The sequence below is a fragment of the Coturnix japonica genome, chromosome 6 (assembly GCF_001577835.2).
Source record: "Coturnix japonica isolate 7356 chromosome 6, Coturnix japonica 2.1, whole genome shotgun sequence".
NCBI classification, from domain to species: domain Eukaryota; kingdom Metazoa; phylum Chordata; class Aves; order Galliformes; family Phasianidae; genus Coturnix; species Coturnix japonica.
Window position 1 is genome coordinate 28,450,237 of NC_029521.1, and position 16,179 is coordinate 28,466,415.

General features: G+C 43.1%; 1 long non-coding RNA gene across 1 annotated transcript in view; it reads right to left on the reverse strand.

Moving 5' to 3' along the window:
* LOC107316273 overlaps positions 1-16,179 on the reverse strand; it is a 33,151-nt gene that overhangs the window by 15,998 nt on the left and 974 nt on the right. The gene's annotated exons all lie outside the window — the stretch shown is intronic.

Genomic DNA, 16,179 nt, shown 5'->3' on the forward strand with positions numbered 1-16,179 from the left:
AGGCAGGCTGCCAAGCTTGGATTGCAGAGTACTGATAACAGGTTGGTCTTTTATTTATAGCTCTGCCCCAGGTTCAGGCTGTCAGGAGATACATGGTGAACTTCTGGATACCCTGACCAGGCTTCACCTTGCCAAGGTTGGAACTCAAGGTGCTGGTTGCAAAGTTTAAATAGACACTGAGCTGAGGATGTGGTTTAGCACAGGAACAGGGCGGCTGCAGCTCCATCCTCTAGTCTGCACAGCAAGGTCATGGGCAGCTGCTATCTGGGCAATCCAGGTCATTGATGCAAGCTGCAAGCAGATACTTGAGAGCTAAATACATGCTTGGCTAAGAGAAAAAAGAAACAGAAGAAAGAATTCAGCTCTTGGTAGTCACAAGCCAAATAATCACAAGGCAAAGTGATGAGAGGGTTTGAAGCAAGGTGCAACCAGATGAGCAGTACAACTTATCTTCAGACTGCTTAGGAACAGAAATAGAAGAGCTGGGATCTATGGTGAGACAGTAGGGCAAACCTCATGATCTCCCTTGTGGCCATCAAGTATCAGTGGTAGAAGCAGACCTTGATTCAGAGTAGAGAAACATCCTCTCTGCTTCCTTCCATGGCATCAGTTGTGTCTACTCTAAGCTAAGAATGAGGAAGGAGGCAAAGCAGGGGCAAAGAGAGGTGACCAGACGTCCCTCAGGATGCTGCTGACCAGACTGTCTGGTCACTGTATATATATAGGATGGAGCAGAAGCTTGCAATTACATTCCGTTTATGTGGTTTACATATAGCCATGCTTTATAAGGTAGCACACATCAAGGTTCAGCAGCTCAGTGGGCTTTTTCCAGGGAGTTCTTATCTCCTCTTAGGAAATAAAAACACAGGCAAATTTGCTTTTCCAGGTTAAAGAAACCACAGTAATGTGAAAGACATTTGTATAAATAACATCACGCACCAAATTCCACCATTCCTTTTCACTTACAGCTTCAGCTGCATGAAGTGAAGTGTGTCTTATTAGAACAAATGTGTCTTTATTAGAATATATATATATATATATATATATATATATATATGTCCCTGAAGCAAATTTACAGCAATTCTCCCTATCAATAAACAAACTAGCTGGAACTCCAGGCTCCCAGTTTTGTCACAGACAGGCACAATGCTCACATCACTTGGGGCCAAATGGGTCAGATTAAGGTAGCTGTGTTAAAAAAGCTGAGCTCTGTCTCAGCCCTGCATGGACTGGGTACAGATCCCCATGAGTGTTTTTACTCTGAGGGCACAAAAGTGGCTGCTGAACCCCCAGAACAGTGCATTAACAAAGGTTTTCTCAGTCCATGCCAACTGCAACTCAAATGTTCCTATTTTCAGAGGACACAAGACGTCTCCTAGCAAAGCTGGAAAACCAAACTAATAGTAATCCTTCAAAGTGGAAAAGACTTGCAGTGTAAATCAACAGAGAGGCAAGATTGCCTTCACTCCATTAACACACTGCGGGACTCCAGTTACATCCGTCTCCCAGTGGATGGATGCAGCTTCCTCGTTAGAAATTAGAATAAACACTAATTACAAACACAAGAACAGTACGGGAATACAAGCACTTCTGTACTAAGCAGGTCACTCCTTGGAATTGCAGACATGGCTACACGATGCACCATTCATTATTCCCGTGGCTTTACATAACTATTTCTCAAAGCAATGCAATGTGCCATAGAGCAATGGCTCCTGCACACCACAGCTTTTTCCAGGAAAACAGTTCAATTAATTTAAGCAAAGAAATGAACAGCAACTTCCAGCTGGCTCCAATAGAAAATTTAGCATGAAGAGTGCTCTTTATTAAACAAAGTGCACTGAGAGATTTCTTTGTAAGGTATGAAATGAAATACAAGCGAAGCCATAGAAAATGGGTTATCAGATCTTCTGTTGAGCCACTCGAGGGGGTAACAGCTCAGGTTTTGCAATAGGCAGTCGGCTTGGCCTGATTTTTTGGCAACATCCTGCAACTTCAGAGTGCTACAAGTGCCCAGTTTGAGACCAGCTGGGATGTGTGATTTGTGTGATAACAGAACAATCCTTCACGAACCCTTTGGTCCACTGATGATTTATGGACCCCAATATTTTTTTGTTGCTCATCTTAAAGTGCTGTGCCATTCTGTAGTTAAGAAAGGGACCATGATGGCAGAGGTCATCCAGACCCAATAGAATCACACAGGAGAGAGTGAGGTTTTTAATTAACTAATTGATTAATCAAGTTGGCCTCCCCATTCACAGTCCTCTGTTTCAGCAGGAAACACTTTGTGCTACCTGTAAAGTTTCATAGAATAGTTTTATTTCATAGAATTACCCAGGTTGGAAAAGACCTTGAAGATCATCAAGTCCAACTGCAGCCTAACCAGTACCCTAACCCTAAAAGCCCTACACTAAATCATATCCCTGAGCACCACATCCAAATGGCTCTTAAACACATCCAGGGATGGCAACTCAACCACCTCCCTGGGGAGCCTATTCCAGTACATAACTACCCTTTCTGTAAAGAAGTTCTTCCTAATATCCAACCTGAACTTGCCCTGGCGCAACTTGAGGCCATAAAGTTGCTGCATATAACAGGCAGCTTTCCTCCCCTCTCACTGTACTGAAGAGCCAACCTTAACTTCCAACAAACAAGAGATATTATACTAAGAAATGATACTAATAAAAGGCCATGTAAAATAGATGTTAAGTTACAAACTGAATTACACTTATAAACTCATTTATTATTATTTTTAGGGAAAAAAGTGAATGGGGATAGAAATGCTGCAGCTCCTCAAGATCTGGGAGACTTGCACAGGAATAGAAAAGCTGAATGTAGCATCAGGACACACCTATCATCATCAAATCAAAGAGTAAAAAAGCTCTGATCCAACATGAAACATCACAAAGTGCTGACGTCGTATTACAGCAGGTGCACAGAAATTTTCAAGCCTCTGGCAAGAGGAAATGCACTTTGCATACACAAGACCAATGAGGAGCTCCAGCTGCAGAAGCAGTGGCTCACCTTTTAAGATACAGACTCTCAGAAGAAACTGAAGCAATTACACTCAACCCTTCCGGAAAGGGAACTGGTGGATGCAACCTGCAGTGAATGCACCTGAAAATAAATTGGAAGGAGCAGCTGTAGGGATGGAGATGATGTGCCTTTACAGAGAGCAACAAGAACATGCACAGAGGTCTGGAGAAGGACCTGAAGACATTACATTATTAATTGGTCTGTGCTGCTGGGAGATGAGTGCTGCAAAGAAATCCCAGGGCTGTGAGGAGACTGAAGTTGGGTTCAGCTTTAGCCACTCAAACTCAGACATTCATGGTAGTTCTGAACCCAAAAAATGAAGTTATAGAGAGCATAGGAATGGGAGGGAGAGAAAACGTGGGTATATAGATCACTAACATGATTGGAAACAGCAGGAGGACAAACAGCTCAGGAGATGGAAGCACAAGAAGGAACTGGACATGGTTTGCTGCCCTTGCAATGAGATGCTTTTCCTCTCCAAATTCATCAAACAGGCAAAGTGCCACAGAGGAAGAAAAGGGAGGGAAAGGTAACGCTTAAGTTACTTCCAGCCAGGTAGGAATCTCTGCTACCCAAAGTGTCAAGTCCAATAAGGAAGGAAAATGAGCGAAAGCCCAAAGGAACTAGCAGCACCAAAGCCACAGTCCCCATGGCTACGGCCTCCCCACCAGCACCCCATCAAGGCTATCTCCATCTTCAAGGACACAAGGTTTAGGGATGCCTCTGTGCAAGTCTCTACACCAAACACCCCTGGGCAAGCACAGGGCACAAGCCTCACATACTCAGGATCCCTATACTGAAGTCTCATAACTGTAGTTTTCTCCACCTTTAGAGGTACGATAATCTGTGATAAATTCCTGCTCTCAACAAAGCTGTTTCTGCTTGAGAGCCACTTTAATGCTGCTTAGGTATTCCTAGGTTGTACCAGAGTACAGGGAGATTTCAGCATGTAGAATTCATGACAGTTTTTCATCCGAATAACCTCAAGCTGCCAGCAAACAGAAACACAGCTTGGAGAGACTTTAGAGAATTGAATTAACACCACATTCAGTGCTTTGAATGTGACGCTGACTTCTTTTGCAAGAAATCAGACTTACCCAGCACACACCTCTCAGGAGTTACAGCATCACTGGGCTGTGTGTGGATGCTGTAATTCAGTCTGAGGGTGCCTCACCACCCACATAAGAGACGTGGGTGCCAATGTGGCTGCCCACCAGCTGCCAGCTCTGCCAATGTTGGCCAACGCTTACCCCAGCAAGGGGCCTCTTCAGAAATGGCTAACAGCTCTCATATAGCTCATAAAAGGGATGAGCTAAAGCCCATTAAATATCATGGAAAGCCTCCCAGTCACTTTAATGGGTTTCATGCTAGTCTGCTGTCTCTTGGCTTCATTTTTTACCTAGAAAACTCCATTCATTCCTGGAAGAAGTGTTATCCTCCCTACAGCAACACACTGGAAGAATGCAGATGGAGCAGCCCAGCGAAAATAAACTTAATTAACCATTTAATTTTAGTACTGACATTTACACAGATCATAGATTATCTGGCTGCACAGTCTCCTTCAACTATTTAAAACTGAAAAATCATATCTATCTGAGATGTTTGTCGAGACTAATTCTATGATAGCTATAGCGCTGAAATAAAGTGGGCAAATAGGTCAACTCCACCACCCCATAAACCCATTCAACAGTTTGTGGGGTCCAAAAGTGGACAGAGGAAGGTCCAATCCCACATTCCACTCTCACTCTTGTAAATCATCTCTTTTAAACTGCTCACTGGGACTATTCATTTGAAAACTTACTCACATGGACAAAAAAATGCTACGTGAGTTCCCTTTCCTCATGTTCCTACATTCTATCTTATGACCTTATCACCTGTAAGATTAAGTCTTGCAAAATATTGTAACTGGTTGATGCCACCTTATGTGGCCAAGTAGGTGACGCAGAAACCAGAGCTGTGATGTAGCGAGATCTTGCCTTTAGTTTTTGTGGGAACACATTGTCTTGGGTTATAAATCTTACTTCAAAGACTGTGTACTCTTAAAACCAGGCCCAGTGCCACACTAGCTTGTGTCATTCAAAAACCTGGTTTTAGCAACACAGCTCAGAGTAGTTTGAATGCACTGTTACAAAACTAGGATCTCTGAGAGTGTGGTTTTCCTTTACTGTGCTTTTCTTCTGGCTAAGAAAGGAAAGCAGCAAACCCCAGCCTATTTAACCCTGCAGAATTACAAGTGCCATCGCAAAAGGTTTTACAAGTGATTGTTTCCTTACTTCCTTTCCAAATTTCATGTTACCTGCCATAAATGAGTAAAAAGAGACGACAGCAATACTTTCTTTTAAAGCCCTTCTTTGCAACTGAACAGGCTAAAGAAATGCCTCAAGCATAAGAAGCTTTAGCAGAAAAGGGAGCATGTAGAACTGGTGCTCTGAAGTGCAATTGTAATGAGATTTACAATAGAGACACCTTCAAAGTCCTTGCCATCCTTGTAGCTTGCAATGATTACACCAAAATAATGGAAATTGAACCTTCTTTTTCATCTATGTTCACATCAAGGAGAAATGTAATTAAGACCTTGCTCATAATAAGATGTAGCCTCAAGTGACTGCACAACTAGAGGTAGAAAATGCAGGTGGATTTGCTTTAATATTGTGTCCTCCAGCACTCCTAGGATGCTTCTGAGAACTTGGTGTTCCTCTGTCTAACCCCTGTCCCCAACCCCTACAGCAGTCCTATATGCAACAGGACATGCAGTGCTCTGCTGAGAGCACTGTACCTTCTCACTTTGGCACACCTGAATGCCCAGCTGAGCAGCTGTTGTAGTGCACAACAGTGTGAAACGGCCAATTTGTCTTTGTGTTGCAGCAAGGTGTAAAATCCAAGAGGAGGAAAAGCCTTTGGGAGCTGGTAGCAAGGCAGCAGAACCCTGTGAAATCCACAGTGGGGGAGCCAGAGATGGAGCAAAGTGCAGCTCAGGAAAAACGAGATACACAAAGTTCAGCACGACTCACACAAAGCACAACAGTGTGATGGTCCTCCTCCGACCCCACAAAGTCAGTTACTGATCCTGCCCCTGCCACAGCCATGGATTTCTTCCTTCCATCTAAGCTATTTTCTCTGCCTTCACAATTCATCCTCTGTGAGAAGATTTCACAGCCCATAAAGGGAATTCTTGTGGATTTGTGTAAGATAAGGACCTGAAGAGCAGCCAACCACCACACTGCTGCAGTGGGGAGTCCCAGGGAAGAACTAACAGATAAGATATGACTCCATTCTTCCCTCCCATGTCAGTCTCTGGAAGCCTTTTCTCCCTTATATTACCTCAGACCAAATATTCAATATTCATGTTTTAGCCACATATCCAATTCTAGGCCCTAAAGCAATTGAAAATGGCAATCTGTAAGCTTCAAGGGTCCTGTTCAGAAGCAAGAACGGATCTTCTTGAGGGTGTTGCAAGGGATGTCAGCAGAGATTCTGTAGGGAAAAACTCACATGTGGTTGGAATTTCCTGGAGCTGCACAAAAAAAGCAACAATGATGGGTGTGCTAGAAAATAGTTCTTTGTTGCAGTAAAAGAGACCAAGATACAAAAGTGACTGCCTTTTCCTAACAGCAGTTGCTTGAAACTGGTGCAATATATTTTCTCCTTTTATATGGAACTTAGGAGCAAAGAGCAGACTTGAACTTCTGCAACACCCTCTATGGGAGGCGTCACAAGGGAGAGTTATGGAGACTTCCTTCAATTACAGTTCCCTAACACTGCTAGGACATATTTGTCCGTGGAGTTATTCAGAGCTACACTTGCAACACACACCCATTTCGAAGTTATTTTAGGTAACAAGAAATGGGCTGAGATGCCTCAAATAGCTCTTTGCCTGTAATTATGAGCAGAGTAGCTGCATACAATGTAAAGAAAACCTTCCTTTGAGTGCGTGCCTCAGGATCTGCCCCTTCCACACCAGATGTGCATTTGCACTGCTGCTCAAAGACAGGACCCTGTGCCTTCTCAGCTATTTATCACACACAAGTCTAGCTGAAGAACTGGAGGACAGGCATTAATACACCAACTGGAAAAGCAAATGCAGTAAGTAAAGATTCAAACAGTTTGAGGGACTGCTTGAAAAACAGCATTTCATGTTGTATTTTGATGTTGATGTATATGTGATGCTTGATTTGTTGTATCAGTTGTGCTTCAGTGATTAGGACAGGAGATTGAACTTCAGCAAGGTATTCATTGCAAGCACCTTTCTGAAGCGGTTGCTACAGCAAGTTCACTGCAACACCCTGATTAACTAAAGGCTGACTAATAAAGTATTGTTCTGTTTCATCATGTGCCATAGCCCAGACGTTGCACAGGGCTGGCAAACAGACCGGGACTGCAGCACAGAGGTTCAAGTCAGGTTCTGATGTTGCCAGTGACCTGGTAATGGATTTTTGCATACATAATTTAAACACTTACTGGCTCTTTTTCCTTATGTGGAATGTAGGAGTAATTGGCTTTTCTTTTATAAAATGTTTTCAAATCTAAAAACAAACACGCTATAGAAGTAGATAGTTTGTCATCACATTCTAGTGGCAGAGCCTGTCCCATTTACTTACTACATACATCATAAGAAGAAATTACCCATATAAAACACTGAAGCAGTGACCCATAGGTAGAGTACTACAGGACACGTGAGTAATAAAGATCAAACTGCCCTGGAATAGCCAAGCTTTGAGCTTGTGCAGTTTGAACCTTACATCCTTTAAAAATGAGCTGTGTTCACAGAGGGCAGATCAGGCCATTCCCATTTGCGTGGCTGTAGGTTTCAGCAGCAGGTTTAGCATTCATATCACATGTTGCCTGACTGTGTTTTCAATTACCGGGTAATGCATCGCTAAAACATCGGCAGACCCAAATGTACACACACATTACATTACACCTGTACAAGGAAAGTCTTCCCACAGCAAGCAGAGCTTTCCCAGTCTTCAGCGCTGCCTACCCTAAAGAGCAATAGCTAGGAGCATTTTCCATGCATGCGTTATAGGAAGTGTGTTAAAGCCTGGAGTTAAATGTTGCTGTTTCTTTTTCCTTGTGATTACAAACCTCCTTGGAGCATTGGCAGACACAGACAAGCAGAGCCTCAGGCACTGCAATCCCAAAGCCCACTTGATGTAAATTAGTCAGTCCAAATGATAAAGCTCTGCTCTGGCTAGTCAAAAATGAAATGATTTTAAATACTACAATAGCAATTAGCAAGGCTAATGAAGATTTCTATGTGGAATATCATTATGTCAGGAGAGCATTACAACTTGGTAGAAACAAGGCAAGGGGAGCTCGAAACTCAAGACAGCATAAGCATCCCTGGTGGCAGCTGGAAATGAATCAGAGCAGCGGAGTTTGAGTTAATATCACTTAGGAGAGCCAAGGAGCTGATACAGAGATACAAGTTCCTTTCCTTCAGCAATGGCAAAACCTAAATTTTCCATGCTGATGCTGAACCAAGGCATTGAGAATGGTTAATTTCCCATCAAGCCTCTCTGCTCCTCCTCTTCTCTATATATGCTCAGCTATTTCAGGGTCAGGCCACATCAGGAATGCAAGCATAACTTGTGCCACCAGAACATCTGCTACGGGGTATTTCCAGCCCATCCTGACACAAGAAATAACCGAGTCATGCAAGAAAACCGATTCTCAAAATCTCCAGGCAAAAATTACAGATCAGCTTAGATAAGTGTTGTAACTGCAGCCCAGACAGAAGAGCCAGGTCCTCAGCTGCACTGCCTGGCATCCTTCCACCAAAGTAAATGGAGTGTTGCTCTGGCCCCATACCTAGAGGGGTTGCCAACAACCAAACCAATGTGAAATACCACCTCTAAAAAGGATGGGAAAAATAATTCTGTTTAGCTGTATAGAAAAGAAAATAAAGGATTTGGGGCTTCTCAGCCTTGTATGATTCATGGAGTAATTCAAAGGAAATCACTGCCTGTGTCCCTATGACAAGTAACCTCCGGGTCCACCCCTAGCTAAAAACCACAGCCAGGCCCAGAAGGGATGAACACCAACACATCCACAGCTCTCCCAGCTCACCCTGCCTTGCAAACACGATCCCTGAAAGCATGATGAGAAACAAATGCATGAAAACGGGCCCTTCCTCTTGCTCATAGTCAGATTCAAGAATCAAAAGGCTGATACTGCCCTTGCAAACAGGACCAGAATTATTACATTTATGTCAGAGTCAGATGGATTAAGGAAGGGGGGGAGGAAAGAACACCTCCATTTCTGTCAAAGACCTATCCAGTCATTTGCTTTACAACCCCAGGCAGTTTATCATATTTCAACAACTGTTTATATTTGGTATCAACTCTCTTCACAGATGCCTGTGCCCACGTTGTAGTTACAGCTACACCTCATCCCTTTGACACCATCACTTGTTTCTCATAGTGTCTACAGCAAAGCAGAGGTGGATCTGAGCAGCTCATGCTGCTAGGCTGATGAAATCGAGAAAAAATGTGGCCTGTGTTTATTGAGGAAACAAAGCTACTTCCATAAATAAGCAGGAGGCACAAAAGCAAAGCAGAGATGAAATAGCACTCCGAGGGAGGCATTTCACTCATTTTTGTAGGATTTCTGTGCAAAAAAAAAAAAGAAATGATAACAGAAAAAGAGCTTACTTTCTTTATAAAGAGAACATGTTCCTTTTTAGTAAGTCCAAACAATTTTAAACCCTTTTGGAAGAAGAAATTTTAGAGGCAATCTCTGCTTTAAACAATGGTAAAGAGCCAGTCTCCCCTCCATTGGAAATGGACTCGTTCCCAAGAAATTTCTACTAAAAAATAATAACCAAAAATCAGCAAAGGGCCAAAAATTTGTTAGTGAAATCAGAATCTGAAAAACTCCCCAATGCCACACAAGACTATCATGGGTCATCCTGAGCAGCACAGATCCACATCTGGTGTCTTCAGCCAGGTCATAAGTGTCTGCATTGCCACCTCTGGGAACATATCAGAGGTCTTGGATACCTCCATTGTCAGCAACACCAGGCAGAAATTCAGCTCACCAAGAAGCAAAGGTCTAGAGATCAACCTCAGTCTACAGACCCATCTTTCCTCTTTAATAAGCCAAGATACAATTTCCCTGTTCCTGGAATGACCACTTAGAGATGATGGAAAGTAAATGTAGCACAAGATGATGGAGACAAGTATCCACTTTTTCAGCATCCAGAGCAGCAAACACAGGAGCAAAATCATATCAGAGCAATACATGAGCAAGTTCAGTTCATGCAACTACAGCCCATAGGCAGAGCCATGATGGCATTCATCAGGACCAGCACCAATCCAGGTTACAGAAGTCACCTCCTAACCATCCCAAAGGGGACTTCTGTGATGAACTGCAATGCAGCCCTGTAGTTAAAAAGCTCAAATCCATCAAGGGGGTTGTTACAAGTCTCACTTTAATGTCATTTGTAAATATCCCAATAAAACCCTCAGCCTTGCAGCAAGTCTTGTTCGTAACTCCATCTCAATGATAAGCTTAAGCTACAAATGGCAAGCTGTCTGATGGCCTGTTAATGCAGGCATCTTCTCTCTCATGCACTCTTTAGAATAACAATGAATGCAGCATCTCTTGCCAGATCCACTTTGAGCTTATGAAATACAAGCTCTCTGTTAAAAATAGGATCTTTGCAGTACCAAAGCTCAGTAGTCTGATAAAAAACATCAGATGTGCAGCATACCTAGAAAAGATAGAATTTGAGCCTGAAAATTCACACCTAATCCCTGTTTTTATAGGTTTGGGGAGGAGAATTTTGGCAAAGCCACTGCACAGAGAAGGAATAGATCATGGAACTCAGAATCCTGAGCTCCCAGAAGTCAACATGTCAGGATCCAAATCTCTTGCTGGCATTTCCAAGTCAGCAGAGAGAACAGTTCAGTTCACTAATCAATCTATGAGGTCTGAATAAGGAGCCTGGGCTGCGTAATCAGTGAGCCCCCATTTCCTATAAGGTCCATCATGCCTAAAAACACCAAGTCCTCCAAAAGCTGTTGGGGAAGACCACTACCCACATGGACCGTCATTAGCCAGGTGCATCACAGCTGACCCCATCCCTGCCTGGCTCCCAGTGACAGCACATCTATAACCCTCCCGGGCTCCATCCACTTACCATTACTGCAAAACTACACCACGTCATCGCATTTTCACAGGATTTCCAACAGTCAGTAAAAGAATACTCCGTTTTCAGTCACAGTCCTCGGGCCCCTCCCAGTCTCATCCCAGTCCCCGGCTCATATCACCGCCACATCCTGCCTATTGTCTACAGCTATTCACAGAAAACTTGAAAGAAATCCCTCTTAAAAGCTCCTCCCGACCATCCTGCCTCGCTGCTGGGAGGTGCAGGATAACAGCAATTGAAGCCTTGCTTCCTTTGTAGTCTATTGCCCATCGCTAGGGCTCCATTAATCACCAGGATAGGTGCTATGAGGCACTGGACTAGCACAGCTGGATGGATCAGAGATTTGTAGCTCAGAGTTGCAAACACCACAAAGGGAATAAAGGCACCTCCAGGATAATCACAGGCTTTTTTCCCCTAGACTTTGAGAGCCTTTATAGACTTCTTCCCTCAAAACTATGTCGCAGATGACAGTGCACAGTTAGGCTGAAAAAAGTCCAGTACCCACTAACGTCCTGAGTTAAGGATGGGGAAAACAAGGTCTCATTTACAAGCTTTATGCCGTGAGATAAAATTCCACACGTACTGTTTGTACTCTCTCCTTTCCCTCTGTGTATATTTTTCTCATCAGGAAGATCAAAACAAGATTATTTATTTATACCCTAACGCTTAAGAAACATTGTACTGCAGTGAATCAAATTGGAGGCTCTTCGTGTTCAACCATTTGTATTTATGGCCTATGGGATAAGAAACATTTGTTCACTGCTTTCCTAGTTATGCTCTCAACTCTCATTATTTCACAACCAAATAGTGCTAACCAGAAGAGCTTCCTCTATAAGGTCCCATGGAGAAATACATACCTGTGCCAAGGAGGTGGACACCCTGGGTGGGTGCTCAGCAGCTAAGACCCTGATTCATGCTCACTTCTTTCATCCCTTGTACCCAGCAAGGTGCTGCTGTGGGTGGCCACGGCCCCATTTCACACTCATCTCCTTCATGGGACCAAATGCTCACGCTGCAAATAGATAGATGAGCTTCTCTGTTTGTTTTCTCAAGTGGTGAATGTGTTCCTTCTTCAACAGCCCTGTAGAGTCGCTGACCCTTTTATGTACTACACTAATAGATCTCACACTCACTAACCTCTTCAGAAGATCTAGAAATAAGATTCTGTTTTCTCAGGAAATTGTATCACTTACGTATCATAATGAAGATGCTGCGGTTTGTTGTTTTACACTGCTGGAAGCACCAAGATCAAAGAATTAACACAAGATTCAAGATTAGATACGGCTTTGCAAGCATGCAAGGAAGTGTTTGTCTTTGATATGCAAAGAAAGAATCATTAAGTAAATTTGATAACATCAAGCTAGCAAGAGCCTTCAAATACAAGCCAAGCAGCCTCGAGGTACCTTGAGACAAGCATTTTGCTAGAGGAGCATTAAAAAAACACTTTCAAGGCCTTTAAGTCAGGATTCATTTCAAACAAATCAGAAAGGCCCAGCAACTCTATTCCAGTATTTTGTCTCCTGAAGCCTTTCGGGAGGAAAGCATGGGAGCAGGTGGAGCTAATGAGATCACTTGTCCTATCAGCAACAAGTGTTACTGTTGTAGAGCTATTAAGATTTGGGGTTGGGAAGCACTCACCTCCATCATTTTCATTCTAAAAAGTGGAAATTTAAAGCAAGCTTTTGAAGTGCTCTAAATGCACTATTTGGCTTTTTTTAAACTATTAGCCTTTTGGAAGGGACCGGCAGAAAGTCAAGCTTGGATGATCAAGATACCAAAAAACCCCATGAGGTATTATATTAAAATAAATGTTACCACTGATCCATGCATACAGTGCTGTGAGAAAGAAGGGGAAACTGCTTCAGTTTCTCTTGAAGACATTTACAAAGCCTCGTGGTTTAAAAGGGCAATGGTGGTTCCTTACATCCAGCCCCAAGAGGGCTTTCTTCCTCAACAAATCAGAGGAGTTCTAGATAAGTTTCTGATATAAAAGAAGTATTTGGACTACTGCAGCTACACAAGCTGCCATGCAGATGAGGCTGCAATATATGGAGTGGTTTTTAAAAGACACAAATGAATTGTTATAGTTTCAGAACAGGGAGGCTGTCACCAGTGTGACAAGTCACTCTGCTCTTAGCTTTCTTATATAGAAAGCGCCAGAGCTCGGAGGATAATCAGTGTTAAATCTGTACCTGCCTCTGCAGCCAACCCCTGCCCAAAGCAGAGCAGAAAGGCTGAGTTCATCCCAGGCCAGCAGGGACAAAAGGAACAACTATTCACCCAGCTCACTGCACTGACAGGCTGAGCTGTTACCAACTTCAAGCAGAAGCACAGCACAGACACACACAGATATTCTCTAACTCTCCCCTCCTAGCACTGCAGGAATCAGCAAGTGCTGTTTTCCCTGGAAGACTGAGGCATCAGTATTTCCTTCCTTTTTAATGCAGCTCTTTATTGTCCGCAGTACTTTGGAGCCTCCGTTGCTCCTATTGCACAGCTGGAGAAACTGGGGCACAAATACACGTTGTGAAAGGCCTGAAAGCAGTCAGAACCCTGCGCACCATGCCAGTATGTTTGCCACTGCCTCGTATTTCAGGAGCTTCAGAAAAATAGCAGCGGCAGGAGACAGGCAGATAATTCAAACTCAACTAACAGCCAAAAATACATACACTCTAACAGCAGTACATTATGGGAAAGGCTGCATTCACCTTTCATTGTCCATGTCATCACTGGTCCAGAATTAATGCCCGTGCCCACAGCATTAATTACCTTCACTTTGATATCTCACAGGGAATGCTTCAGAACCGGTGAAGCCCTGCAGTCCCTCATCACAGAGCACTTCTTAAGGCCAGGAAAAACCAGTGATAATCGATATTGATTGATCTCTGCATTTAGTCCCGCAGCTGCTTCTAAATCACAAAAAGCACTTCATCAGATAATGCATCTTTTTAAATTTACCAAAGAGGTAGTTACGCATAGGCTTCAGGGGCTAGACATGCAAGAGTGCACTGATGTCTCCTAGAATAGATGGGAATAATTAATTGCCTAAAAACGCAGCTCAAACTGGAGTGCTGACACGGATTCCACTTTGCTGCCTTAACAACATGCCAAGGAACATGGATTAAACACCCTTCAAGCAGCTGAGATTCCTGCCCCACCATCTACAGCTGTGAACCCAAGCAAAGTGGGGCCTCTGGAAAAGGAGGCAGTGGATTAGTCTTCTGGATCTATTAATTGGCACATGAATGATCCACATTTTATATCCCCTTCTACTTGGGTCAGGGCATAAAGCTTTCATTACCCACCTCTCCAAAAGATCCCAAAATCACTAAGCCAAGAGGATTCTTTAAGCCCATCTTCCCAGATGAGCTCTCAAGGTGAACCAAGCAGGAACACCTCGACCCTAAAACCCATCAGAATTTCACCCAGCCATCCATCTATTCAGCAGACCTATAGCTTAGCTATAGAAACTTTGGTGCAAAGTAGAGCTTAGCCATAGAAATTACTGCATCCACAAGTCAGGCTGGCAGGAATTAAAGCTGGCAGGTCTTACTGCTATATCTTCGTAGGCAACTGTCAGATAAACCTTAAAAATAAGAATCCCAGTCATGCAGACTTGCATATGTATTGCATTTCATTATCAGAGCTATTTTTATTTATTTCAATTGAGATCCAGCCACAGATTACCCAACTTTTGGAAGCAATGGGAAGGCTTAATCCAATAAATCCACTATAGTGTGCAAGTACTGTCAATGCTATAAGGGGAAGTGAGCAGAAAACTCAAAATGGAGATATTTGTCACATACAGTCAAACTGGTGGTCATACACACTGGAAAGAGGAACACCCTTATAGCACCCATGTGCAATTCAGCCTCATGAAAAAGTATTAAGCCATTTCTCAGAAAAATAAACACCTTATCTAACGCTCACACCAGACTGTACATAAACCATTTTATTAGCAAGATCTAAGATAGGCTGCCACTCCTGGAATAAAAATGAAGCCCACCTATTTCCCCTTGACAGTTGCTTTTATTCTTGATCGTAGCCTCAGAATGACAAATAGCACTTACTTCATCAGCAGAACAAGAATTTTCCCTGGTAACCAATGAAGCTGCCTACCCTCCTTAAGACCACATCAATACATCTTCACTGAAGGCTGGGGGAAGCCCACAAATTCACTGTGCTGGGATCTGCACTTTTCAAGGGCATCAGCTTGACACTGTATAAATATTATATGCCTTTCTTTCACTTTGTAGTTCAGAATTGATTCATTCTAGAGTAGCTTCAGAGCTGAGTAAGACATAATTCATCTCTAGTTGGCATTTGTCTCTGAATAACAAACCAAGCATCCCTACATGTAGTGATGAGCCTCTAAGAAAATGGTGACATCTTTTTCATGATCGACACCACAACCCTACTTGTTTTTTGCTCACTTCCAGCAATGGAGCTTCCTCCAAATCCTACTCCAGCAACACAACTTCACTAACTCCTTGCCTTCCTCTCTCACTGTAAGCTCGGTTTTGCTTTCACCAGGAATTACAAACAAACTAACCAGACCCTCACCCCAACACAGCTGGTAGAGTTGGCCACAGCATCTGAGACCTCCATCAGGCAGGACACCACAGACATCCCAGGCCTTCCCGTGTTACCAGGAGTCCTGCTGACTTCAAAGTTTATATAAACTTCAGCATCAGTAAGTCTGTACACATAGTTGGCACTTGGATGAAAAATGTGGCCTTGTTTAAAAAGAACAGCTTTAGATACTCCAAAATAAAGATCATCTGCTACAGGTCTCTGAAAGGATGGCAAAGTCTTTCGATGCTTTCAGATAACTCATTTTAAACTTAAACTGGCTTCAAAAAAACATTACTGTTCTCAACCTGAAGCAGAAATTAATTCAGTCTACCAGAATGAGTTCCATAACTACCAGTAAAAAAGACAACTCAGCAGAAGAAATTGAATGATTCCTCAAGTAGGGTTTGCTGTCCCTCAGT